Source organism: Temnothorax americanus, unplaced genomic scaffold, assembly GCF_048541705.1.
Source record: "Temnothorax americanus isolate GAGA-0224 unplaced genomic scaffold, ASM4854170v1 Scaffold2, whole genome shotgun sequence".
NCBI classification, from domain to species: Eukaryota; Metazoa; Arthropoda; class Insecta; order Hymenoptera; family Formicidae; genus Temnothorax; species Temnothorax americanus.
In genome coordinates this window covers 6486611-6507958 of record NW_027509338.1, presented here as the reverse complement: position 1 = coordinate 6507958, position 21348 = coordinate 6486611, and the positions used below count along the sequence as shown (strand labels likewise).

The window sequence follows — 21348 nt, the reverse complement described above, 5'->3', positions numbered from 1 at the left end:
ATGAAATCAAAAATTTAAGAAGAGTTTAACGCAAACCTCAAAATTCTATCCAGTTGTCAAGACAATACATAACAACAATATTTGTTCGATGAGACAAATGTGATACGATTCCGATTTAACGTTCCAGCTCCATTGAATTATTCATTAAAGAAATAAAAACGAGAGTCTTTCGCCGACGCGGCCGGCGGCGCGGCGGCGACGGCGTGGAAAGTACCGGAAAGTGCAAGCTGGAAACGCATCGTTTCGGAACGTCCGATTGTCGCAAGGTGCGCAGATCCGAGCGCATGCACGAATGCGTCTCGTTTTGCGTCGTCTTACGTAACGCGATACCGCGCAACGCGCGAGAGGAACGGGGCGTTTCTGCCATGAACGGAAATCATATCCGCGCGTTACACGCGCGTTGCGTAAGAACCGTAAGGAACCGGACGACGACGACAACGACGACCACGCGACAACGTAATCGTATCGGAAGCATGGCAAGTATATGTATACGTGACATACGCAAACTTGAAGCGTTTACGACCTTCGAGTCCTCTCTTTTCGATTGTCTCATCCCAATTCTCACGCTCGAATGCAGAACAAGACAGTGAATGAATCCAGAAACGGATATTGAACCCGTCGCTGATCCTAAATATCTATCTGTTCTTTCTGAAGAATTTTATAGAGACTATTTCTGAAGAGAAAGAGAGAGATTTTATCTTATATCGAGATTATTATATACAATGAGGGAGTGATCGAGCACACTTCGTGCACGCAGACATTCATATATAATACGCGAGCATATTTTAATATTTTACGATCTGTGAAGCGCAAATAGCACAGACGAATGTTCTATGGTTCATCTTGTACATATAAACATGCTGTAGAAATTATTCAAAAGCTGTCGACGGACAAACTTATTAAAGATTTGATTGCTTTTAGTTACTTAATATTCCAGGTGTTATTACAAAATTTAAATACATTTCATGTTCATTCCACGAATATCGCTGTCGTCGGATACTCGATGATGTCGGCAGTGTTCGGCTTCGGCGGAAACCCGCGCGGCAATCTGGACTCACAGCAGGACGAGAACGGATCGCGCGATGTTGAGACACACGTGCGTAATTCGGACGTAACGCGAGAGGCCACGCTTCAGCGAGTACGCACTGGCCATTCATGAAGTCCAGACCCGAGACGCATTCTTCAAGCGGCTCGGCTCCGCTCGGATCGGCCGGTTGCACGCGTACGTGAGAGCGAGCGCGCCGGCCGCCGGCCGGTCGGTTCACTCGATTTCATTCATTTGCCGGATAATCGTCGTGTTCCTGTTTGCAGCCCAGGGACGTACCAATGAGCGAGCGCTCGCGCTCAAGGTCCTGGGTTCCACGAGCGCTCGTCGAACAGATCCCGGAGTACCGGTCACCACTCGTCATTGTCTTCCTGCAGTTATTGCTGCATCGTCGCTTCACTAAATGAGCGATGTTTGCCGTGCAAAGTTGCTGAATCGCGCGCTGTTACAAAATGACAAAGCATTCTCTCGTCGGCCTCTCGTGACGATGCGAGCAAGTCATCGAATTGCTCCGGCGAGGCTACTATAACAATAAGCTTGGATGCGTTTAGCGTCTGTTGCATTATAGAATTTAAAGTGTACGCGTTCTCCGCGTGGTGATTAATATATTCACAATAATATTAAATCGTGCTTCTGTCTTTGAGGGAACTACGTTGTGAGAATTTAAATATCGTAATCCTCATATACGATAAATGGACATATCGCATCACGTAGGATATAAAAGTGTATCTCACGTTCTTCACAAACTGAGAATAAAGAATAATTTTTATTATGTTAGAAAAGAAAGTCGAATTGTACGATTTTCTTTTACGCAATTACATTACGTACGTACTTGATGAACTATTAAGTTTACTTCATATATTTATAATTTCATATTTTTCCAAAAATTAAAAAAATTGACATTATAAATTTCTAACATCCCTATTTTTTCCGCTAACTGATTTAACTGTTTATTGTTATATATTATATAGTAATCATTGTTTTTTCGATTTCGAAGGAGATCGAAGGGGGAATTCCATTTTTGCCGCGATGCATCATGCATGGCCTCACATGGCGCGAAATTGACCGACTCTGCGCGCGCGGAACACGATGCGGCGCACGTGTGCACGTAGACGCGGGGGGCCATGTCAGAACCAGTATATTACCGGCGTATGCCGGCTCGGCCACGGTCATCTCGGGACCTTCTTGCGCAGCCACTCACACGCACGGCCCGCGCGATACGCGTACGCGTACGTTCACGAGGCGGATTACGCAACGGCGCGGCGGTACAATTGCGAGCGTTGCGCGTAGACTGCAACGCAACGCAACGCAACGGCGCGGCGACCGGCGAGTTTCAATAGCCGACCGGCCACCTCTCGCCTTCCCCGCACAACCTTTAATAGAATCTCTCTCGCCATTCATAAACGGGAACAACGGCGGACAAACTACAAAATTTCGCAATTGTTGAAGCATCGTGTCCGCGTGACAATGTTATTTTTGTAACTTATTATTTTATTCATATCTGACGGAAGGAAAGAGCCTCGTTGAAAAATAGCGATAAGTCGCTGGTTGAGTTCTCGAGTAACTGCGATGCCGTCATTTTTCAAAAGCGATAACGACGGAACAATTTGTTCGTACCGTTTTTGCGAAGGCACAATGTACGTTAAAAGTTATTAGTTACCTCGAACGATTCTTATATCGGAAAAATGTAGATTGATACGTAAACTGCCTCGGAGGAAATGGCTAATTTATCGACAACGATTTGGCCGCCGATTGCATGCGACGAATACGAGAAACGCACGGGAGATATGACTCTTATCGCGCGGTAAATTCATTGGTAAAATTAGGTTTTTTTCCCTCCATTCCGAGCAATTCCGAAAGCGCCCGGGGACGTTGGCGATAAAAAGTAAAAGTGTTACAAACGCGCCGCGCCGACACGGGACACGGGACGATCCATCGAGCGGTGATGTCGAGCGTAGAGGAATATAACAGCGCGCGATCATGCAGCAAACCTGAAATGCGATTATCGATTATTGGCGCATACTTATCAGAGAGCAACCGAGCTCTTGACTCTCGTCGCGTCGGCGCGCGGGCTCCCACCGCGAGGTTCCTCGCGAAAACGACCATGGCGAATGCCGTTGCTTGTCGCTTATGTAATTCGGAGCGTAGTATCGCTCTCGCGATTTAACGACGTTGATACCAACGCGCCACTCGGTATTAATTAAACGTTCTTTTAACTCGGTGATCGTTTAACGGCGACGCCAACGTAATCTGCCAGATTTTAAGAGCTTCTCGTTAAAACATCTGTATCGATTTAGATTTATGAATACAATTCCGTTAAATTATATCCTATTAGACGGACTCCGACTGAGGGTTGTTTGTGTTTTTTCCGTACGTTAAGACGGCGAAATTATTTGAGGCAAAAAGAAACTTAACATATAACAAAAATTATTTTGAATAAAATAAAACAAATTGGTGACTTTGTTAATAATTTTACAAAGTTAATAAAAGATGCTACTTTGGCGCTGAATTATTTTTGTTATACTGCAACGCGAGGTGTAAACGATGAAGTAGGAGCAGCGATGTGTCGCGCGACAGCTATAAAAAGGAAAGTTACCATTGGCATCTATGGATGTGTCACTTGACTCGCGCTAATAAATCGATCGGTTGCCGATCGACCTTCGAACGTTGAAATATTGCGATAAACGGTACCTGCGGCAGTCCAATGCGTCCAAGGTCCCACGATTAGTGGGTCACAGTGTACAATGCATCGTTTAGTCGAAGGATTGTTTGCGACACAATTAAACGTGACGGATCCAATTAACCAGTGCGAAATTAACGAAATTCGTATTTAACGGCAATTGCGTAGAGTCGAAGAAAGGCGCGAAAGAGCAGAGTTAGAACGTACGCGTGAAAATAAGATTAGCGGCGCAACTCATTTTGACGTCTCTGTTAAATATTTATTCTTTGACCTGGCGATACAAAGATATAAACACTTCGCTCATTCGTCTATCGATCTCTAATAATTATACGGGGTAAGAGAAATATACATTAATTGAAAATATAGCGCGTGTTGATGGTGTAAATTTCGTAATATTTGTCGAATAAAGTTGAGAACAAAACTTTAGCAAAATTGATGCGACAAATCGCCATCAGGAGCTTCAGCATTTTGTTTTATTAGTTTTATAAGAGAAATTTTTGTATTCCCTTTCCATCAAAGAACTTGAATTTTCCAACTTTGTTTAATAACAAAACTTGCGATGCAAAAACGGACAAACGTTTTCCACCAACGTAATAAAAGAGTTCGAAACTCTTTCGATCACTTCATCTAATGTAATACTCGAAACTTTTCAAGAGTCCCAACCCTCGAGCAGAACTCGTAATAAGATATAGCTTGCAAATGTGTGAGATAAAAAGAGGTAGAACGATATTTTCCTGCATGGTAAGAAATATGTAAAAAAAGAAACTTTTCGTTCGCGCGCGCGATCGAGAGCGGATACGATTTTCAACTTTACTTTTTCAAGTGATAACGAATCCAGAACTGACTAACGAATTCTTATTGAAAGGTAGTCCGGCGCTCTCACGGCCGGGCATTTACTGTTATCGACGCGATAAAACTCGATTTATTTCGTACGAGAAATAGATTAAACTACTATACGGTTTGTCGTACCTCTCGGTGTCCGTGATGGCTTCTAACGATCCGTACGACGATATAAGTTGTATCGCGACGCGTCAAGTCGATCGCAATTATTTAATTTGATCATTCGTCAAAGTAATACAAATGGTTTTTTTTCCCGAATTCTGATCTCTCAAAATAGCATATCTTTTCAATAGGTATGTGCAAATTATCTCGTACTTTGCATCAATTAGCTTTGAATCAATGTTTATCGTGTATTAATTGCAAATACGTAAAAGATTGTTGCGAATATAATTTGCAATATAAATTATAAATTATATTTCCATTAGAATGTATCATGAGTTATATATAATTAATTGTTTATAACGTTACATTTATGATTATTGACCGCTGAATTAACAGCAGCGTTATTAATATTGACATAACAGTAACCAAAATTAGTATAACAGTAAATCTGTTAGATAGAGATCGCGGCAAAGTGTGAAAAATGGAGCATAATAAGGTAATTATTAATTCGTGCCTTCGTAACGAGTAGACGCGTACACGGAAAGACATATATTTAATTAGATAAAAAAGAGAGAGAGAGAGAGAGAGAGTTTAATTGATACGTTATTATGAGACGGATCGAACTTTGCGTTCTCGCCGCGCGTGAACGACCTTGAGCTGGTGCACGCTTGCAGTCGTCCTGGCGATTATTTAACGCAACGGCATAAGCGTCGTCGACGTAACAGCAGCATAATTTACGATGTTACGTTATAGCGCGGCGTGTCGACTCCCTCTCCTCGTCCATATCGTCCGTCGCGCGACGTGGATCGGCGTCCTTGAATTTTTTCCTTCCGGTCGTGTCATAAATTTTGACAGTAGGAAATAAGCCCGTAACGTGGTTGCGATGCGTCTATTGTTAAGCGCCTACGAAAGGAAATTATGTCATTAGCTACGTATTTCAACAATATTGTGGTAAGTACCGCGAGCACGTTCTCGTAAAGCCAATTGTTTTCTTATTAGCCCCATCTTTTCCATTGTACACACGCGGGGATATCGCACGCGAGGTATATTAAATTCAGGATATATAAGTAATCATCCATGAGAGAGAGAGTAGAGAAAAAAGGATCGAACATCGATTTTAATCACAGTTAAAAGATCTATATACGCGTATATATTTCATATATTCGCAATTTTTCTAAACATATTACGACAATCTGGAATGCGCATGATGTTTTTACGATGTCCCGTTTCCTTGATAATGTCTCAACAAATTCGATTTGATCGAATATAAAGTCGACGCTGACAGATTTTCGTTGTTTCGTCACGGCTCGTTACGCTAGGATAACACGTACGTCATCTAATTCACGGCGATGCTGCAAAGTGTCATTTTGTACCTGCAAAAAACGCGCAAAAGGCAAGACTCTTCGATCCAGTGGAATAGTACTGGCTACTGGCAGCAGCCAGCCGCGATGTGCAATAAAGCGCAGAGCGATAAAAGCGGGGTGGCGGCTAGATAGTGGTGGAATAGTCCGGTAACGATTAGCCTGCCTCTTTCTCTCTCTCTCTCTCTCGCAGTCGGACGCGGGTATCTTAATTCAGCGCGTAACGACATCACTTATTACGAATTTTCTTACGATGGCACGTTTTCACGCGACGTTTTCCATAATTATTCGCCGTCCATTACACAATTTCCAAGAGTTGCTCGTAAACGGTCCATATAAATCCGGAACTTTAACGACGCTCTTAAATCGAAATTAATTCCCTTACGTATTGCGAACATCCTTAACGTTTATGACACGACAATTATGGTTGGAATCACAAAGGCTGTAAAAATATTTTTCTTCGAATCATTTATAATGGTTTATACACGTTACACGTTATACGCGAATATTGCAGAATAAAAAAAATATAATAAAAATATATTCATATGGTATCTAAATATTCCCTTCAACGCGATCGAAATACTTTTTAACGATTGTCCCCGATGTATTTTCAATCGACTTACTTTGGGCACGAGGTCGCACATGATTAGAGATAAAATAGCAGACAACGTGGCGCTACTGTTACGTCAGAAAGAGCAGTTTCTTTGCTGCAAAATGTGACTATAACAGTTTGCTGACATATGTATATTAATCTGCATGAGCTATATGACATTATGAACAGAGTGACTAGGTTTCTTTTCTGTTGATAAATAAGATTCGATAAATCAGTTTCTTTGTCTAACAGATAGCCTAAAGTTACAGGTACTTCATGTACTGTCAGTGAGATTAATTTGATTGACATCAATTGATATGGAAAGAAATTTAATGAATCTGTCATTACGTTGCATGAATATATTTTTCATCAAATCGGCGTTAAAGCAATTATGACGCTCCTCTAAAAATATCGGTGCTCTAAAAATACCGAAAAATGTATGGGAAGCCAGACAGACTTGCGATTGGTCAATCGAACATATTGTCGTGGCAAAAGAAGAAGAAAAAAAAGAAGAAGAAGATGATGGTGAAGAGAAAGAAGAAGCAGAAGGCGGTCGTTCAGAGTGAACTACAGCCAAAAGCAGCGGTGTGGCAATCGCTGCGTTCTTTAACGCTCTACTCAGCTCCTCTGACCGTTTTAATTTAAGACCACCCCTTCAAATGTCACGAATACGCATTCCGTTCCGCGTCGCCTCGCGGCGAGATTGAAACATGTAGGCAGTGTAGGCACACCAGGGTTCTCTCTGACGATTGCACGTCGATGTACCTCGTACTCGATGGTTTCTGTCATCCTCCTCGTCAAACGCACTAACAAAAGCCAGATTCCGCTTGTTTGTTTTTGACAATGGTTTCGCTATGTGAAAACATGGTCTACATTCCGTTAGAAATGTCTCATAAAATTCTCGACGAGACGCAACGTGCGGACAACACAGGCTTTATCTTTTATTCGATTATGGGATTCAATCAATTTTACCGCAATACATTACTTTGGTCGAGTAATAAAAAAAATGTAATTAATAATTATGACGTTAACGAAGCGAGCTCCGATTATCGTAACACGCCGGCGCGCGCGTGCTTGATGCATCCATCGATTTATGAAAAAAATTTCCATTTTTTGCAAAAGCACAATGAACACGGATGAACGAGCGAGCGATAAAAGAAGCAAGTACATTTGTCGTGTCGGATTAAATGATGCGCGTAACGCCAAAACGAGAAGTGCCAAAAACAACGCCGCTACTACTACTACTCGGCATTTTAATAGGCTTAAGGAAAGACTCCAGAAATCTCCCGAGCTTCAACGAGAACCCGCCCGGCGAAATTCGTGCCAATCCCTTTTAATCGTGTTTACGAGCTGCTCTCTCTTTTTCTCTTTCTCTCATGACTCTTTCGCCCAACGCCCGTCCCTCGTGCCTTCACGCGCGAAGCAGAGGTGCAATTTCCAGTTACGAGCGAATGCGACTGACGAGAACTCCTCGAGGACTACGCTAACCTTGTTGCCGCTACCCGACGGCGTAAAATATAACCGCGCCGAGCGAATTAGAGCGAATATATTTTTCTTTTTTCTTTAGGGTACGCTTCGTGACCGCCGTCACTTCTGCGAAAGTTGATGGCCCGGCAGAATGGCGATGAGCAAAGACGGCCGAGGTAACTCGTTTAGAAAGTTCATCCGCGACCACACACCGACGTATGCAATAATACAATACAGACGACGACGACGACAACAATAAATATAGAAAGAATTTGTTGCAGAGACATTGTTTTAAATAACATCGGATGTCGTAAATGGGGCCAATGCCTGGCGATATAAGATGGGATGGAAACCGAGATACTGAAATAGAACTGGAACTTTCTTTGAAGAGAAAAAAAACACGAAAGTTTGGAGAATGCGCATATGAGACGGGTCATGTATTATTTATGTTTACAAGAACGTATATCTCATATGTTTACTCTTTCCTCTATCTTTGACCGATAGATAACGCTATTCCACTCGCCCCACTGATTAATTCGCCGCCCAGATTGACAACGGCGTTCGCAGTCACGCGCGCGCGCGCGCGCGCGCTATCTTTAGAACTTTGAACAACGCGAAAAAACGTTTGATCCAAAAATCTCAGATCGATCCGGCGCGGGCGTGGCGCGACGGCCCGGCTGCTATCTGTCGCTGTTTCCGCGCGTTCCCTCGAAGCCGTAATAATAATGGCGAAACGCACCGTAGAGTGCCACGTCGACCCATATTTATAAATAGAGAGGTCTCATCTCCGACGAGGCGAAGGTGCGCGCCGTGTGTCATCCCAGGAATATCACGGCCGACCGAGTGACCGGCTATGCCAGCGTGAATGAGACTCCGCTGGTGCATGCGTGCCGTGTGTGCGTGCGCGGCAACAATGCGAAACTTGCTGAATATACATATATGAAAAGAGTACCTCTTTTCTGGCTATAATCACACAGTTAATCTATAATTAGTATCGGACTAAAATTAAATTAACAACATATACAGAAATCACGTGTTTCTACACCGTTAAATATTTAAGGATGAAATTTAAACCAATACCTTGAGTTAGATAACATTTTGTTATTTTTAACTAACATGTAGGTATATGTATGTCGAAATTTATTATTTTAACTCCATTGGTTTAGTTGAATTAACATTGTTTCACAATCAGTTAAATTAACGACGTATTGAGTAAGATATATAGGAATGGTTAAAAATGACTCAAATTGAATATAATTTGGCATTACGAATTTAACAGTGTATTAAATTGGATAAATTCCGTATGTGCAAATAGCCGCGTTTTGTCGTATAAATCTGTACGCGTGCGCGAAATCCATAGCGAAAACCCCGTGAAAAATCGGACTTTAGATATATAGCGCGAAAACAATTCCGTAACGGAATGCGTAACGCCTCTGTTGTCTTTGGCTATGCCACGTCGATTACACAACGAACGCGGCGAAAGAGATATAGCTCACAATCATGGACCATGCGGTCGATGAGAAAAATTGATGTCGCGAACAAATATTAATTATTGTCTTAAATATCACGGAGAATATCGCGCGAGCGGTCTCTTAATATCCTATAACTGAATGACAAGATAAAGAATAATGATAAATTCCTAATCATTTTTTGTTGCGTCGAGCGAACATGGAACCCGCGTAGATCGCGAGCGTGTGTCCGTTCAAGAGAAGAGAAAATCGAAAGATTTTCGCCAGCTCTCACGGCACTTTGTGCGCGGCGATGCTGATGGTGCGAAAAACACCGCTATGGTGATTTATCGTCGCGCCGCTTGGCGATACAGCTGAAATTTAAATCAACGTGATGTGTCTCGTAACGGCCGCGAGACCCGCGATCCACGAGAGATTGGGGAAGAACGACCTCGCCGTATTATTAGAGCTATTATTATATATCTGCATTACGTGACGATGTATACGCGTGTCTCTTCGACGCCGCGCTCCGTTCCAATCGCGTGCGTTGCATAAACCTTCGAAGTCATTGCCGGGCCCGGGTGGACGAGACACTTAGGTCCCGCATGCGTGTTTTACGGATTCGTAGCGTAGAAAGAATTTCCTGGGCGAAACAATCGTTAAGATAATAATAAAATAAATAAAAAAAAAATAGATATATTTCTTTGAGGGGGAGGGGGATAATATATTTCTAGCATGTGTTTTATATTTTTTACTGTTTGATGGATCACTCAATGGACGAATAGTCTGACAAGTATGAGGTAAATATTTTGAGATTTCTAATGGATCGTGGCTGTTTTATTTGGAGCAATTTTCTCCACGGTCCTTTTCATACAAATAGCGAAAGTAGTATATTGCTGTAGCAAGACGTATGATATTAAACGTTGAGTACGGCGAACGTTATAATACTGTTTATATACGATCTTTTTCTAAACCTGAGATTTTTATAGTTTTCTACAATATTAAATTTTTTGCAATAATAAAGACGAGTCAAGAGAAAATTACAACCATATATAAGTTAAACTTGTGAAATATTTCACATCTATTAATGTGAGAAACATCAATTACAAACTTTACTCCTAATTCGTCAATCTACGTTCAGATATAGAGAAAGATTATGCGCAGAAAGAAATAAAATTATAATTATTAATGTGTTAAGAATTACTCGAGTACGTTTGATTTATTTCTATCTTTCATTCGCCTCATGAAAGTAGGTACCAATCTTTATAGGAAGAAAAAAAAAAAAAAAAAAAAAAAAAAAAAAAAAAAGTTTATTCTCGATAATACGTAATTAATTTCAGTGAATTCAAATTTTCAGTTTAATCCACGAATATCGATTGAAATAAATTTCGCACTAAAATACAAGTTGATTCCACCCCGGCCGATTGGCAACGTTGTTTTTCCTTCGCTCACGTTTTTTGCATTGTGCGTGTGTCAAATGGGTCATCGATTGTCCGCCGCTCTGTTAACTTATGCGCCACAGGCTTAACGTGGATGTGAAAAATACCATCTGGAAGTCAGCCAGTGAGACTATTTCCAGAGAGCAAGTGGCATAAATAGCGTTGTTGTGGCGAACGGATGCTCGTAGTGGCCCTCGTGCAAAGTAAGAAATTATAATCAGCGAGGTACCAACGCGATAGTACTGGCATGAAATAATGCCGCGACATGTGCCTTTAGATGAGGAATAATGCATGAGTGCAGCTGATGTAAAACCGCCACAATTGTGTAATTTATATAACAACGTTGACTAGTTTAATAATATATTTATCGAGCTAAATTAAAATGTTAAATTTAACTTGTTAATGAAAATTTTAAAAAATGTTACAGTATTTATATAAACCATTTTATATAAACCATTAAATAAACCTGCTTGATTATAAATAAATATATAATTAATAAATTTCTAATTCTAACAAAAATTAATGAATTAATTTAGTAAATTAAAAATCCACTTCACATCTCGCGCTTTATGAGAGACAATGCGTTAACTATACACCTACAGTTTGTTCATACTCATCACGACAATCTCCACAAGGTATACGCAAATAACTTCGCGGATATGCGCGGTGGCCTATGCGGTTTAAATATTGTATTTTTGCCGCTGATAAGCAGCATATATATATATATGATCGAGCTCATAAATTCCGCTTATCAACCGAATGTCAAGTTGGTCAACTGGAATTGCGGTAGACCGAGATCAATGGTAATGTCTCGCTGGTTAAACGTTTTATCAGAAATCGATAAGTTGATATATCAAAGGCGCGCCGTACTGCGCTTTACTTCGTGTAATTACGCTTCATTTTCATACTTGCAAATCGGTCTTATCGGACCGATATACATGCCGATATACTTTTTTCCTTCCCGCGATACAAAAGAAAAAAAATCGTCATCATTATAGCGATCGGCTCGTTCCGACAGCGAGCCTAAAAAAGTGCCGTTTATCGCATTAAATCATGGATTCAAATCGATGATACCGGTTGCCATTTCCGAGAAGAGATCGCAATGATAAACGCTAATGTGTATCATTGTGATCTCTCCGCCGGGATTTACATAACGTGGAATAAATCCGCGTCGACGCGATAATGACGTGCGCTAATGAGCGCACCACGAGGGCGCCAAAGGTTAATTGCAAGGCTTTTCCGTAAGATAATCCGTGTATTTCGTTATCTTGTAGGAAACGCGCCTCGCGCATTCCGTCATCTGACAATGAGAACGGCGAGATCGAACGCGAGAGAGCTAGTTCCGCGGCTCTTTGTACACGCGACGCGACGCGACGCGGCCATTCCCATTATCTGCGGCAGAAAAGTTACCTTATTGTTCGCCTGTGGAGATCTGCCTCTGTTCTATTCTTGAGTTTCGAGCACGTCCTTCAGCTGCAAGCACACACAAAGAAACATTTGCGGCGTTAACACGTTAAACTCGTATATCGATTATCAATCGCATTGCACGCATGAGCTCACGAATCAATTTTTACCGCGGCGGAAATAAATCGCGACTTTGCTTAATAAAAGAGCGTAACTATATACACACTTTATTCGCTTTATGCACCGCCAGAGATTTTTTACAAGGCGCCATAAATCCCCGAGATTTAATCCCCATGTTTTTTTTTTTCCCCCGCCATCATTGACGAAGTCGCGAGGTATTCTCGTTCGCTCGTAGCAGCCGACCAATTTCGAACGTGTGCGCCAGATTCTCGCGAGTGCAGAGAAGTCTTGGCAAGACATAACAAATAACATTTGTTGCACGCTGTTCAAAATTGCAACAGACACAGCGGAGTCACAAACTATTTCATTTTCGAAAACAGTAAACTGTTTAAATTGGATCGAGCGAGCTAATGTCGAAGAATGCGTAAAGTTCCCTTAAAAAAAAGCTATTCAACAAAAATGGGATAAAGTTGCTTAATCATTGAAAAAAAAGCAAACGCGGATCCCGCGGAAGGCTTATAATTACTGCGACCGTGAACCCCAAGTAGTCGTCAAGTGTTATTAGTAAAGTTCACAAGTTGAAGTTCGTGCGACCATGCGTGCGTATAGTCGCGTGTTTGCGGTTACCGAAGCTGTTTACGTGATGCATTTGTATGAATATAATATAATGACTACGAAACATTCTCGTTAAGAAAAATGGACAATATACATGCCGATCTTCCGAATTCTTTTTTTTTTCGCTAATTTCTCTTTAATTTCTTTCTATAAGATTCTTATATGATATTTTAACTGATGTGCAATATAAAAAAAAAACAAAATTTATTGATAAATTTCAAGAATTCTAATAATAAATTCCAATATTAATACATAAAAGTGATACTTGAAATAGTTTAAATACCCTTCAGAAGAAGGACTTTTTCAAATAATTTCTACAGAATTTTGCTTTCACAATAATTTAATTTTTGCAACATTAGACATTCTTTTTTCCCAAAAATTTGCGAAACACATACATACATACATACATACACACGCATACATACACACTCTTTTTCCTTCTAAAAATTTGTGCAGGAACATTTGATAAAATATAGGAAAAACTTATTGACATAAGTTTCTAATTCATTTATAAAATTATGAAAAATATAAAATATAGAAAAAAGTTGTTGACATAAGTTTCTAATCCAATATGTTCAGTGACATCTGACATACATGGGGTGCGTACATTCGTTTCTCATTTTCGATTTTACGACTTTCTTCGCGAAAGCATCAATAGTGATTCAGCAAGGCGTGTGTCAATATAAACAATAGACTTCCCGTTATCGCTTGTTTGCGCGTATTATTGGGCCTTTACGAAGAGCAGGTGATGTGGCAGCGGTGCCGCCGACGCTGTTAAAAAACAACGGCTCTTAAGGGGATCCTAAAGTGAAGGCTGAACTTTCTCGACGTCGGTAATGTCAACATTTCTAATACTGTTTTCTATGTCATATATCTATATCTGTCCTTGTCTAACGAGAGGCATCTGTCCTTGTTTCGCGTGCCGCGCCATCTCTCGCTACACGCAATGTCAACCCGAATGTGCTTTTGCACGTAAAAGTTTATTTAAACTAATCTTTTTTTCTAGGCTTTCAATCTTAGATCTAATTGCACGATATTGCTTTTAAATGTTGTCCCTAGGTCATGCCGGTCTAATTTTGTGGATATTTATTGTGGAATTTTTGTACAAAGCAAATATTGTCGTCACGTATACCAAAAATTAACAAAAATATTAATTTTTTCTCGTTTTCGATACAACGTCGACCACCATGACCTAGATTTTGATGCGTACTTTAATTCTAGACAAGAAATTTGCATTTCTATAAAGCCACGTAAAAGATTAGTGCTAAGAAAAAAAGCCGGTATTACAGACGGCTTTAGGATCCCCTTAATGCGCTCTCGTGACGTTTGCACGGAGGAATGCCGTAATCTTCGCCCAACGAGTCGTCGAGGAAATTTCGCGAAATACGTCCGTGAGTCACGTTCCCCAGACGCGACTGACCTGATCCAATTTCGAAATAATCCCCGAAAGAAGGAAAAAAGAGAACTCGCGGCCGCGCGACGAAATACAATTCGTGGGGGGAGAAAAGCGGATACCTTCCGCGAGATTCCGAAATAACATATACTACGTCTAACAATAAATATTCTTAAACGGTGGAACGTGGAACATATGAATGCGTCGTGTCATCGGTTTACCGAGAAGAAGCGACGCTAAAATTTCGGCCCAATATTTTTAAACAATCGATATTCTACAAGAGAATTTAACACCATTGTAACCAACCACCGGGGAGAAGCTTGACCGACATGATATACATATCTGATAATTTCGAAATCGATTCGCCCGAAATAAACAGGAAGTCGAACTACCGCTGTTGATGTAATATCGCCGGTCACACTTTCGTCGCGCGAAATTCCGGGATTTCATGCAAAGTGGCAACGATCGCTTTCATAACAGTGAGTGTTACAACCGTCGCGATGCATTTCTTGCCAGACAAGTTTCAAGCGTGAGTGAGTGACACGGCGTTGGCGCGCGGGAAAGTGATCGGCGCGGCGCGGCGCGGCGGTCCGTCCGTCAATGAAGTAGAATGTCCTTTTTTTTTTGCTGTCGCTGCGGTATGATACAATCGTCTGTCGACAGTCATCGTCCGATTGGACAATGGGCTTCGTTCTGGATCTGGGAAATAATTTCATTTGTACCACGAAATCGCATTTTCACCGGTGAAAAAAGAACTATCATTTCCGCCCGCGGTTCTTGCCTATTTTTCGTTATTGCCTATTTTTCACGACTTGCTATTTTTCGCGGATGACGCAAGGGCAATCGATAATCAGTTTTCGACAGGCTTCTTTGTAGGCTAATCACTAGACTGGATACTAAGTAACATAACAATCTGTAAAATATAGAAAAAAACGTGATACATAAAACACAGTGATTGTAAATAATATTAACAATCATAATAATAATGATCTACGCTTCTAAAGCATACCCATTGTAATCCAATAATATAGTCTGAGGTAATTATAAGAAAGTATCTCTTTGCGTAACGGGTATGAAATACAGGAAAGTCACGATTCTATTCTCGTGCAGCAACAAATCATGACGCGACATGACGGACATTCGCAATAATGGCTCGGAGTGGTCGCGTGCAGGCTTTTGCAGGCGAAAATGCAAGAGCCATCTCGCGTAATCAACTTTCTCGCACTCGAGCCCTCCAGGGTCAACGGTACGTCGCGTCGGGCAGACGTAAAAGAGGCCAACCAGGCATCAAGGCTGATCTTCACGACTCGGCAATAAGGGAAAGTACAAGAGGCTTTTGACGGAACGACCCTTTAAGGAACACGAGGGTAGTCCCCGACAACGACGGTGCGGCGGGGAGGAAAACCAGGGGGAGACATATTGATCGTACGGAAAACATTCGCCCCAGAAACGGGATCTTCTCCTGCATCTCTCTCGCCGGTGGCAAAGGAAAAAAAGAGAAAACCACGGAGAGGATCTGGAGCTGTGGATCGTATATATATCTCGCGAGAGAATTTATTCGAACACGGAGTATCGACGTACCCGAATCAAGTCGCTCCGACTACATCGCCGTGATTTAAATCAGCGGCGACAGCTCGTCGAAATCTGTCGTGAGCGAGGGCAATCTAACAGCGAAAGGTATTTGCTCGAGAAAATTGCGACACACAAATTGTACATAATGGTTATTGTAGGGTGGCGGAAAAAAAATGAGGAAATGAAGCTTCCATATCGACGTTACGAATATCTCACTGGAAATGACTTCGGGGGTCGAGTGTAGCTTAGAAGAAAAAATATATATAATTCTCCCTTGCCCGTTACGCGCGTTGTTGCTCCGCGACGAGCACGGTAGTTAATTGGTGGGAAAAATTCGTGTAATTCTTTCTTAGATACGTACCATGAGACACACGTGTTGTCGTTAAATACTTCCGAGTGTCCCAGATATTGCACGCGCGCGAAGGGTCGAGAGGGGGGAATTATGAGGAATCGTTAAGGGTGCTCGTGTCGTATTTAGACGTATACGAACACTACGAACGGAGGTCGTACGAGGGTTGAATTCTCAAGGACACGGCGGTGACGTCGAGAGGGAGGGTGGTGGTCTATTTTAACGGGCGGACATAGGTGATCGATCGCGCGCGGGCATTGTACCAGCCTCCACGTAAAAGCGCCGGGGGCTGGCGGAATATTTCGTAGCTGCTCCTGCTGCGCTATCGCGATCTTCCATTTGCCTGGTGTACCTCTCTTATTCGCAATTTCGGCTCGTGGCACGCGAGGTTATTGAACCGCGTACGGTCACGGTGCCGAAGAGTAAGTTTCACTGCCGTCGAATTTAAGTTCTCCGTCCGAGCCGAACACGCCCGCATCAACCGAAATTGATCGGAATAGCGAAATTAAGCCCTGGAACGGTGGCTGCCGGCAACTCGATTCCACGTGCACGTCCCACGGAAATTCCCTATTATTTCATACGCGAACTATTGGGGTTCAGTGTATTCCGATGTCTAACATTATGTAGGCAACGATACGGTTATTTAAATGGACATAAATGTACGATAAATATTAATGGCTATAACGGAACGTTCTAGGCGATTCTTTATCGACAAGTTTTTTTACCAACCACTTAAGATGTGGTCAGTTTAGTTTATTAGTCTTTAACATTCTGCATCTTTAATATACAGTGCTCTTGCATCATCTTAATCAGATGTTCGATCTACGTATACATAAGATGTTAACAGAATGGTTCAGAACATGGAAAGTAAATAATACTCATGTACAGTAAGAAATATCCAATCAATGTAGACTAATTAGCAAAATTAATCTTGTTAGAGATTCGAATGAAACTACCTATTTTTTTTTTCGTAAATCGATCCCTCTCATTATTCTGCATACAAAAATATTAAAAGATCATCGAAAAGTGAATACTTAATGAGATATTTCACGTTTTGCTTTAGAATGTAAATCAGAGTATGACGAACGATTGTCTTTATATGAAAAATAAGTAAAAGAATTAATTTGGAAGAAAATCATATACGAATCAAGTCACTTATATTATCAAGAACAAAATTATTTCTACATGGTGTCCCGTAAAAAAACCCTAACAACGTTTAAGGATAAATTCCTACGAATAAATTCTTAAGATTATTTTAAGATAAAAATCTTAATATCAAAATAGGCTACAGATGAACAAATTGCGCTTGTCAATTTGGTGAGTACTATCTGCTCTCATAATTTTGAATCTTTTATTTTGAAGCCTCGAAGACTCCATTATATTAGATAAAATATTTTATCTAAAGAACATCCATTTGGAAATCATTAAAAAAAAAAAAAAGAAAATAAAATAGTTACCTCGCGAGGAAATCTAGAACAGTCCGATAGGTCATCACGGAGATAACACTACCGGCTTCTTTGGAGGCACTTCAGCGAGCTTTGACTGTTTCTCCTTTCTCCCTTTGGTAATTCTCTTCTCTATCTGCGCCTGGGACGTAGTACGTAGGAAGCCAGGTCGCCGGGAGCTTTTGTAACGTGGGCGGAAAAGCTGAGATCAATATCAAGCGCGAATTGGAACGTTACGTTGCGAAGATCGACCCGTGACCCAGTATGGACCCGCCCGTAGGTAGGGCGGCGATGGTGGCGCCATCCGAAAGATTATTTTACACACATACGGGTGGAGGCACGCACGCACGCGGAAAGTCGGTCAAACGCGATGCATTTCCCGGAGCGAATTTTTCCGGTGGCAATCTCGCATCGCCGGGAACGCGCTCGCATATTCCGGAATAAATTCGCGTTAACGACGACGGTTCACATAGCTACCGGTCAATTGTTAGCGATGGACGATCAAATCGGTCTGGATTCGTTTTTGAATCGAAATAGAACATTTTCAAAAGTCTTGAATGTTTTGGAAGTCTTAAAAGCTCGGAAAAACTTTGAATGTCTGGAAGGGAATGTCTGTCTCCTTATACAAATATTTAAATGTCTTCGGAATGTCTAGAAAAGAATGTCTCTTTCCTTACACAAATATTGAAGTATCTTAAATATTAAATAAAGAACTTGCGACTTTTACATTCGAAACGATTGCTTGCATAATACTTTATATATACGATTACAAAAGGGCCCACATTAAAATTCACATTTTACAAATAAAACCAGAGACGATTATCAAAAAAATCGAGACGACGAATGAGCTCACAATTGATATAAAAAGTCGAATCTTCTAAAATGGATCACGCTTTTTTCTCTTCCCGTAAAGCCGATTATCGTTTATGAAAATTGACGCAACGTAAAATCGATCGCGCGTGCCAGATTCCGACCTCTTTCTAACGGGTGGTGGATTAAACTCTCGACGTGACAAAGGCACGGGGCACGCATCTCGCCTATATCTATTTGAACAGAAAAGTTCGAAAATTACGTCACACAATGCCACGTAGTAAGGAAGCCATTTTGCGAATTACTATTTGCTGAGCTAAAATTAATTCCGTGCTTCCCAAATTAGAACAGAGATTTCGTTAGATTTTACTGGGTTTCCCATTGTCAGCTCGCTCCATTATCTCTTTCATTGTCGGTATCCTGTTTAATGTTTAATCATTTCTCTTTAAGCGCTCCCTGAGATAAGATTATAAAGATAAAATAAGATTAAAGCTACCTCTCTTGTCCTGAGAAACGCGAGAAACATATATCTCTTCTTCTCGCGACAGCACAATCCGACAGTTGGTATATTATATATTATTCAAATATATATCACGTTAAAAGAAAAATCGAATATCACAAATAAACTAATGTTGTAAAATTTGATAAGTAAATTCGCCAGAGAAACGGCGAGGAAAAGAGGCGCGAGAATCGATTAAGACCTGCCTTACGTAACGCGTCGGGGGAGAAAAACGTGACATTCGCGGACGACCTTGGGAGAATACGTTTGGCAGTGCCGTGATGCATCTCGAAATAGCGGCGTCGCGTCGGCCTCGGAAAAGTTGTTATTGCCCGTTGTTGGTTCGGCTCGAACTAGTTTCTCGTAACGTCTACGGTAATGCAATTTGCCTATTCATGCGCGCTCGACGCACATACACGCGCTACAGACAGTCACGCACGCACGCACGCACGCACAACTCCCTCGTATGTATATATACGCATTGATAACGCGCGTAAAGATGTATGTACACGTGTTACGGTGACGTATCGTACGTGACGAGTGGAAAAAAGCAACAGTCACGGTCTTGATTGAGATGCGCATAATTTACTGGGTAAATCGCCGCAGAGATATACGCGAGTGATTCGTTCGAATGGTGGTCTGCGCTCTTTTTTCCTCGATGAATACATTACCCCAGCTAACGTTGGACGGATTTTCATTTCTGCTCGTAGAACAAGAGCGAAATGTTCTTCCCTGATGATATCTCTACCCCCCTTTACGGCTAAATATCCGATTGTAATAGCATTCCATGACATACGACATGACGCGGCTCTATCGGATAAATTATTTCGCGAAGAGCGAAATTTTTTTACATCAAACGATATTTGTTAAATATATATCTGACTTTGATGCTGGTTAACGTAATGCGTATTTGTACATACCTCATCACATTATTGCTAAGATGTTTAGTGTTTATTCGCGAAATGACAGTGCATGAAAATTCAACGGGTTTTTATATCAAGTATATGAGACATCTGTTTCAACATTAACGAATGCGTTACATTTGTCGCACATACTGCATAATGAAAACGTTTATTCAGATATAGAAAACGTTACGTACTTAACGCACTACACTTCGTACAGAGTACAGAATCGACGATTGTTTTCCGCTCAAGAAAAAAACGCGGTAGACGTAATATTTTCTCAGAATCTGCAAAATTTATTTGTCGAATTAAATTTGTCGGAAAGGAGTTAAATAAACAGCTCGTAACGTGTAAATGGTCCAAAACATGTTTGCGTCTCATTACTCAGTATTTTTTTTCTTTCTCGTAGTTATCGCGACCATTATTGTTGATTCTAAGCTCAACCATTTCACATGGTTAAACACTCATCGGGAAAAAACCAGAAAAAAAAAACAGAGAAAAAAGGACCTCTGTTTTCGCATCGCGTATTCATATATCCTCCTGGTGGCTATGCTGGCTTTTACTCTGATACTTCGAGAGTTTACGCGCGAAGCGTAAATCTACTGCGTCTTTTAGAGAAGTTCCGTGGCGAGGAAAAGAAAGAGGCGATTCCGCGAAACGTTGCATGCAAACCCACGAAAAAATACGAGGTTAACTCAGAAAGAAATTTCAACGGCCGAATGAAACCGAGAGTAAAAGAGCACGGCATCTGGCAGCCCATGTCGCGCGAGTGCGTTACGCGCGCGTTTATCAAACGGCAGACTCAACACAAATAATTAAAATTCGCTTTGAATTCGATTTGGATGGAACGCGATTCATATAAATTTTTCACACTTGTTTAAAATTTATTTATTGAGAAAAGCGCTTTTACTTTACATAAAAACGTTTATACTTAAAATAATCGTTTATTTATAAAACTGCTTAATATTTATCTTTTTAGAATAAATTTCATATTAAATATTGAAGTCATTTGAAATATTTATATTTTAAAATATTAACGTTTTCCGGTAACGGCATGTGTTACACAAATTCGTTCGTGAGTCAAACGTCGCGACCAGCTATTCCGGGTATATGGCATCATCGATTTATTCCGTCAACCGTGATTGTCACTGTTTTCGGCAGGGCTTCCATACTAATAAGGTTATCACAACAGCATCAGGAACGAGTGCGCTGCGCAGATAAGTCCTTTATTTATACAAGGAATTAACGCGGATTCGCGCGCCACG

General features: G+C 41.1%; 1 protein-coding gene across 1 annotated transcript in view; it reads right to left on the bottom strand.

Annotated features, from left to right (window-relative positions):
• LOC143896975 (uncharacterized) overlaps positions 1-21348 on the bottom strand; it is an 82694-nt gene that overhangs the window by 53391 nt on the left and 7955 nt on the right. Inside the window, exon 2 of the mRNA XM_077405205.1 lies at positions 12385-12447. The gene's annotated coding sequence lies outside the window, so the exon portion shown is untranslated. The remainder of the gene's footprint in view (positions 1-12384; positions 12448-21348) is intronic.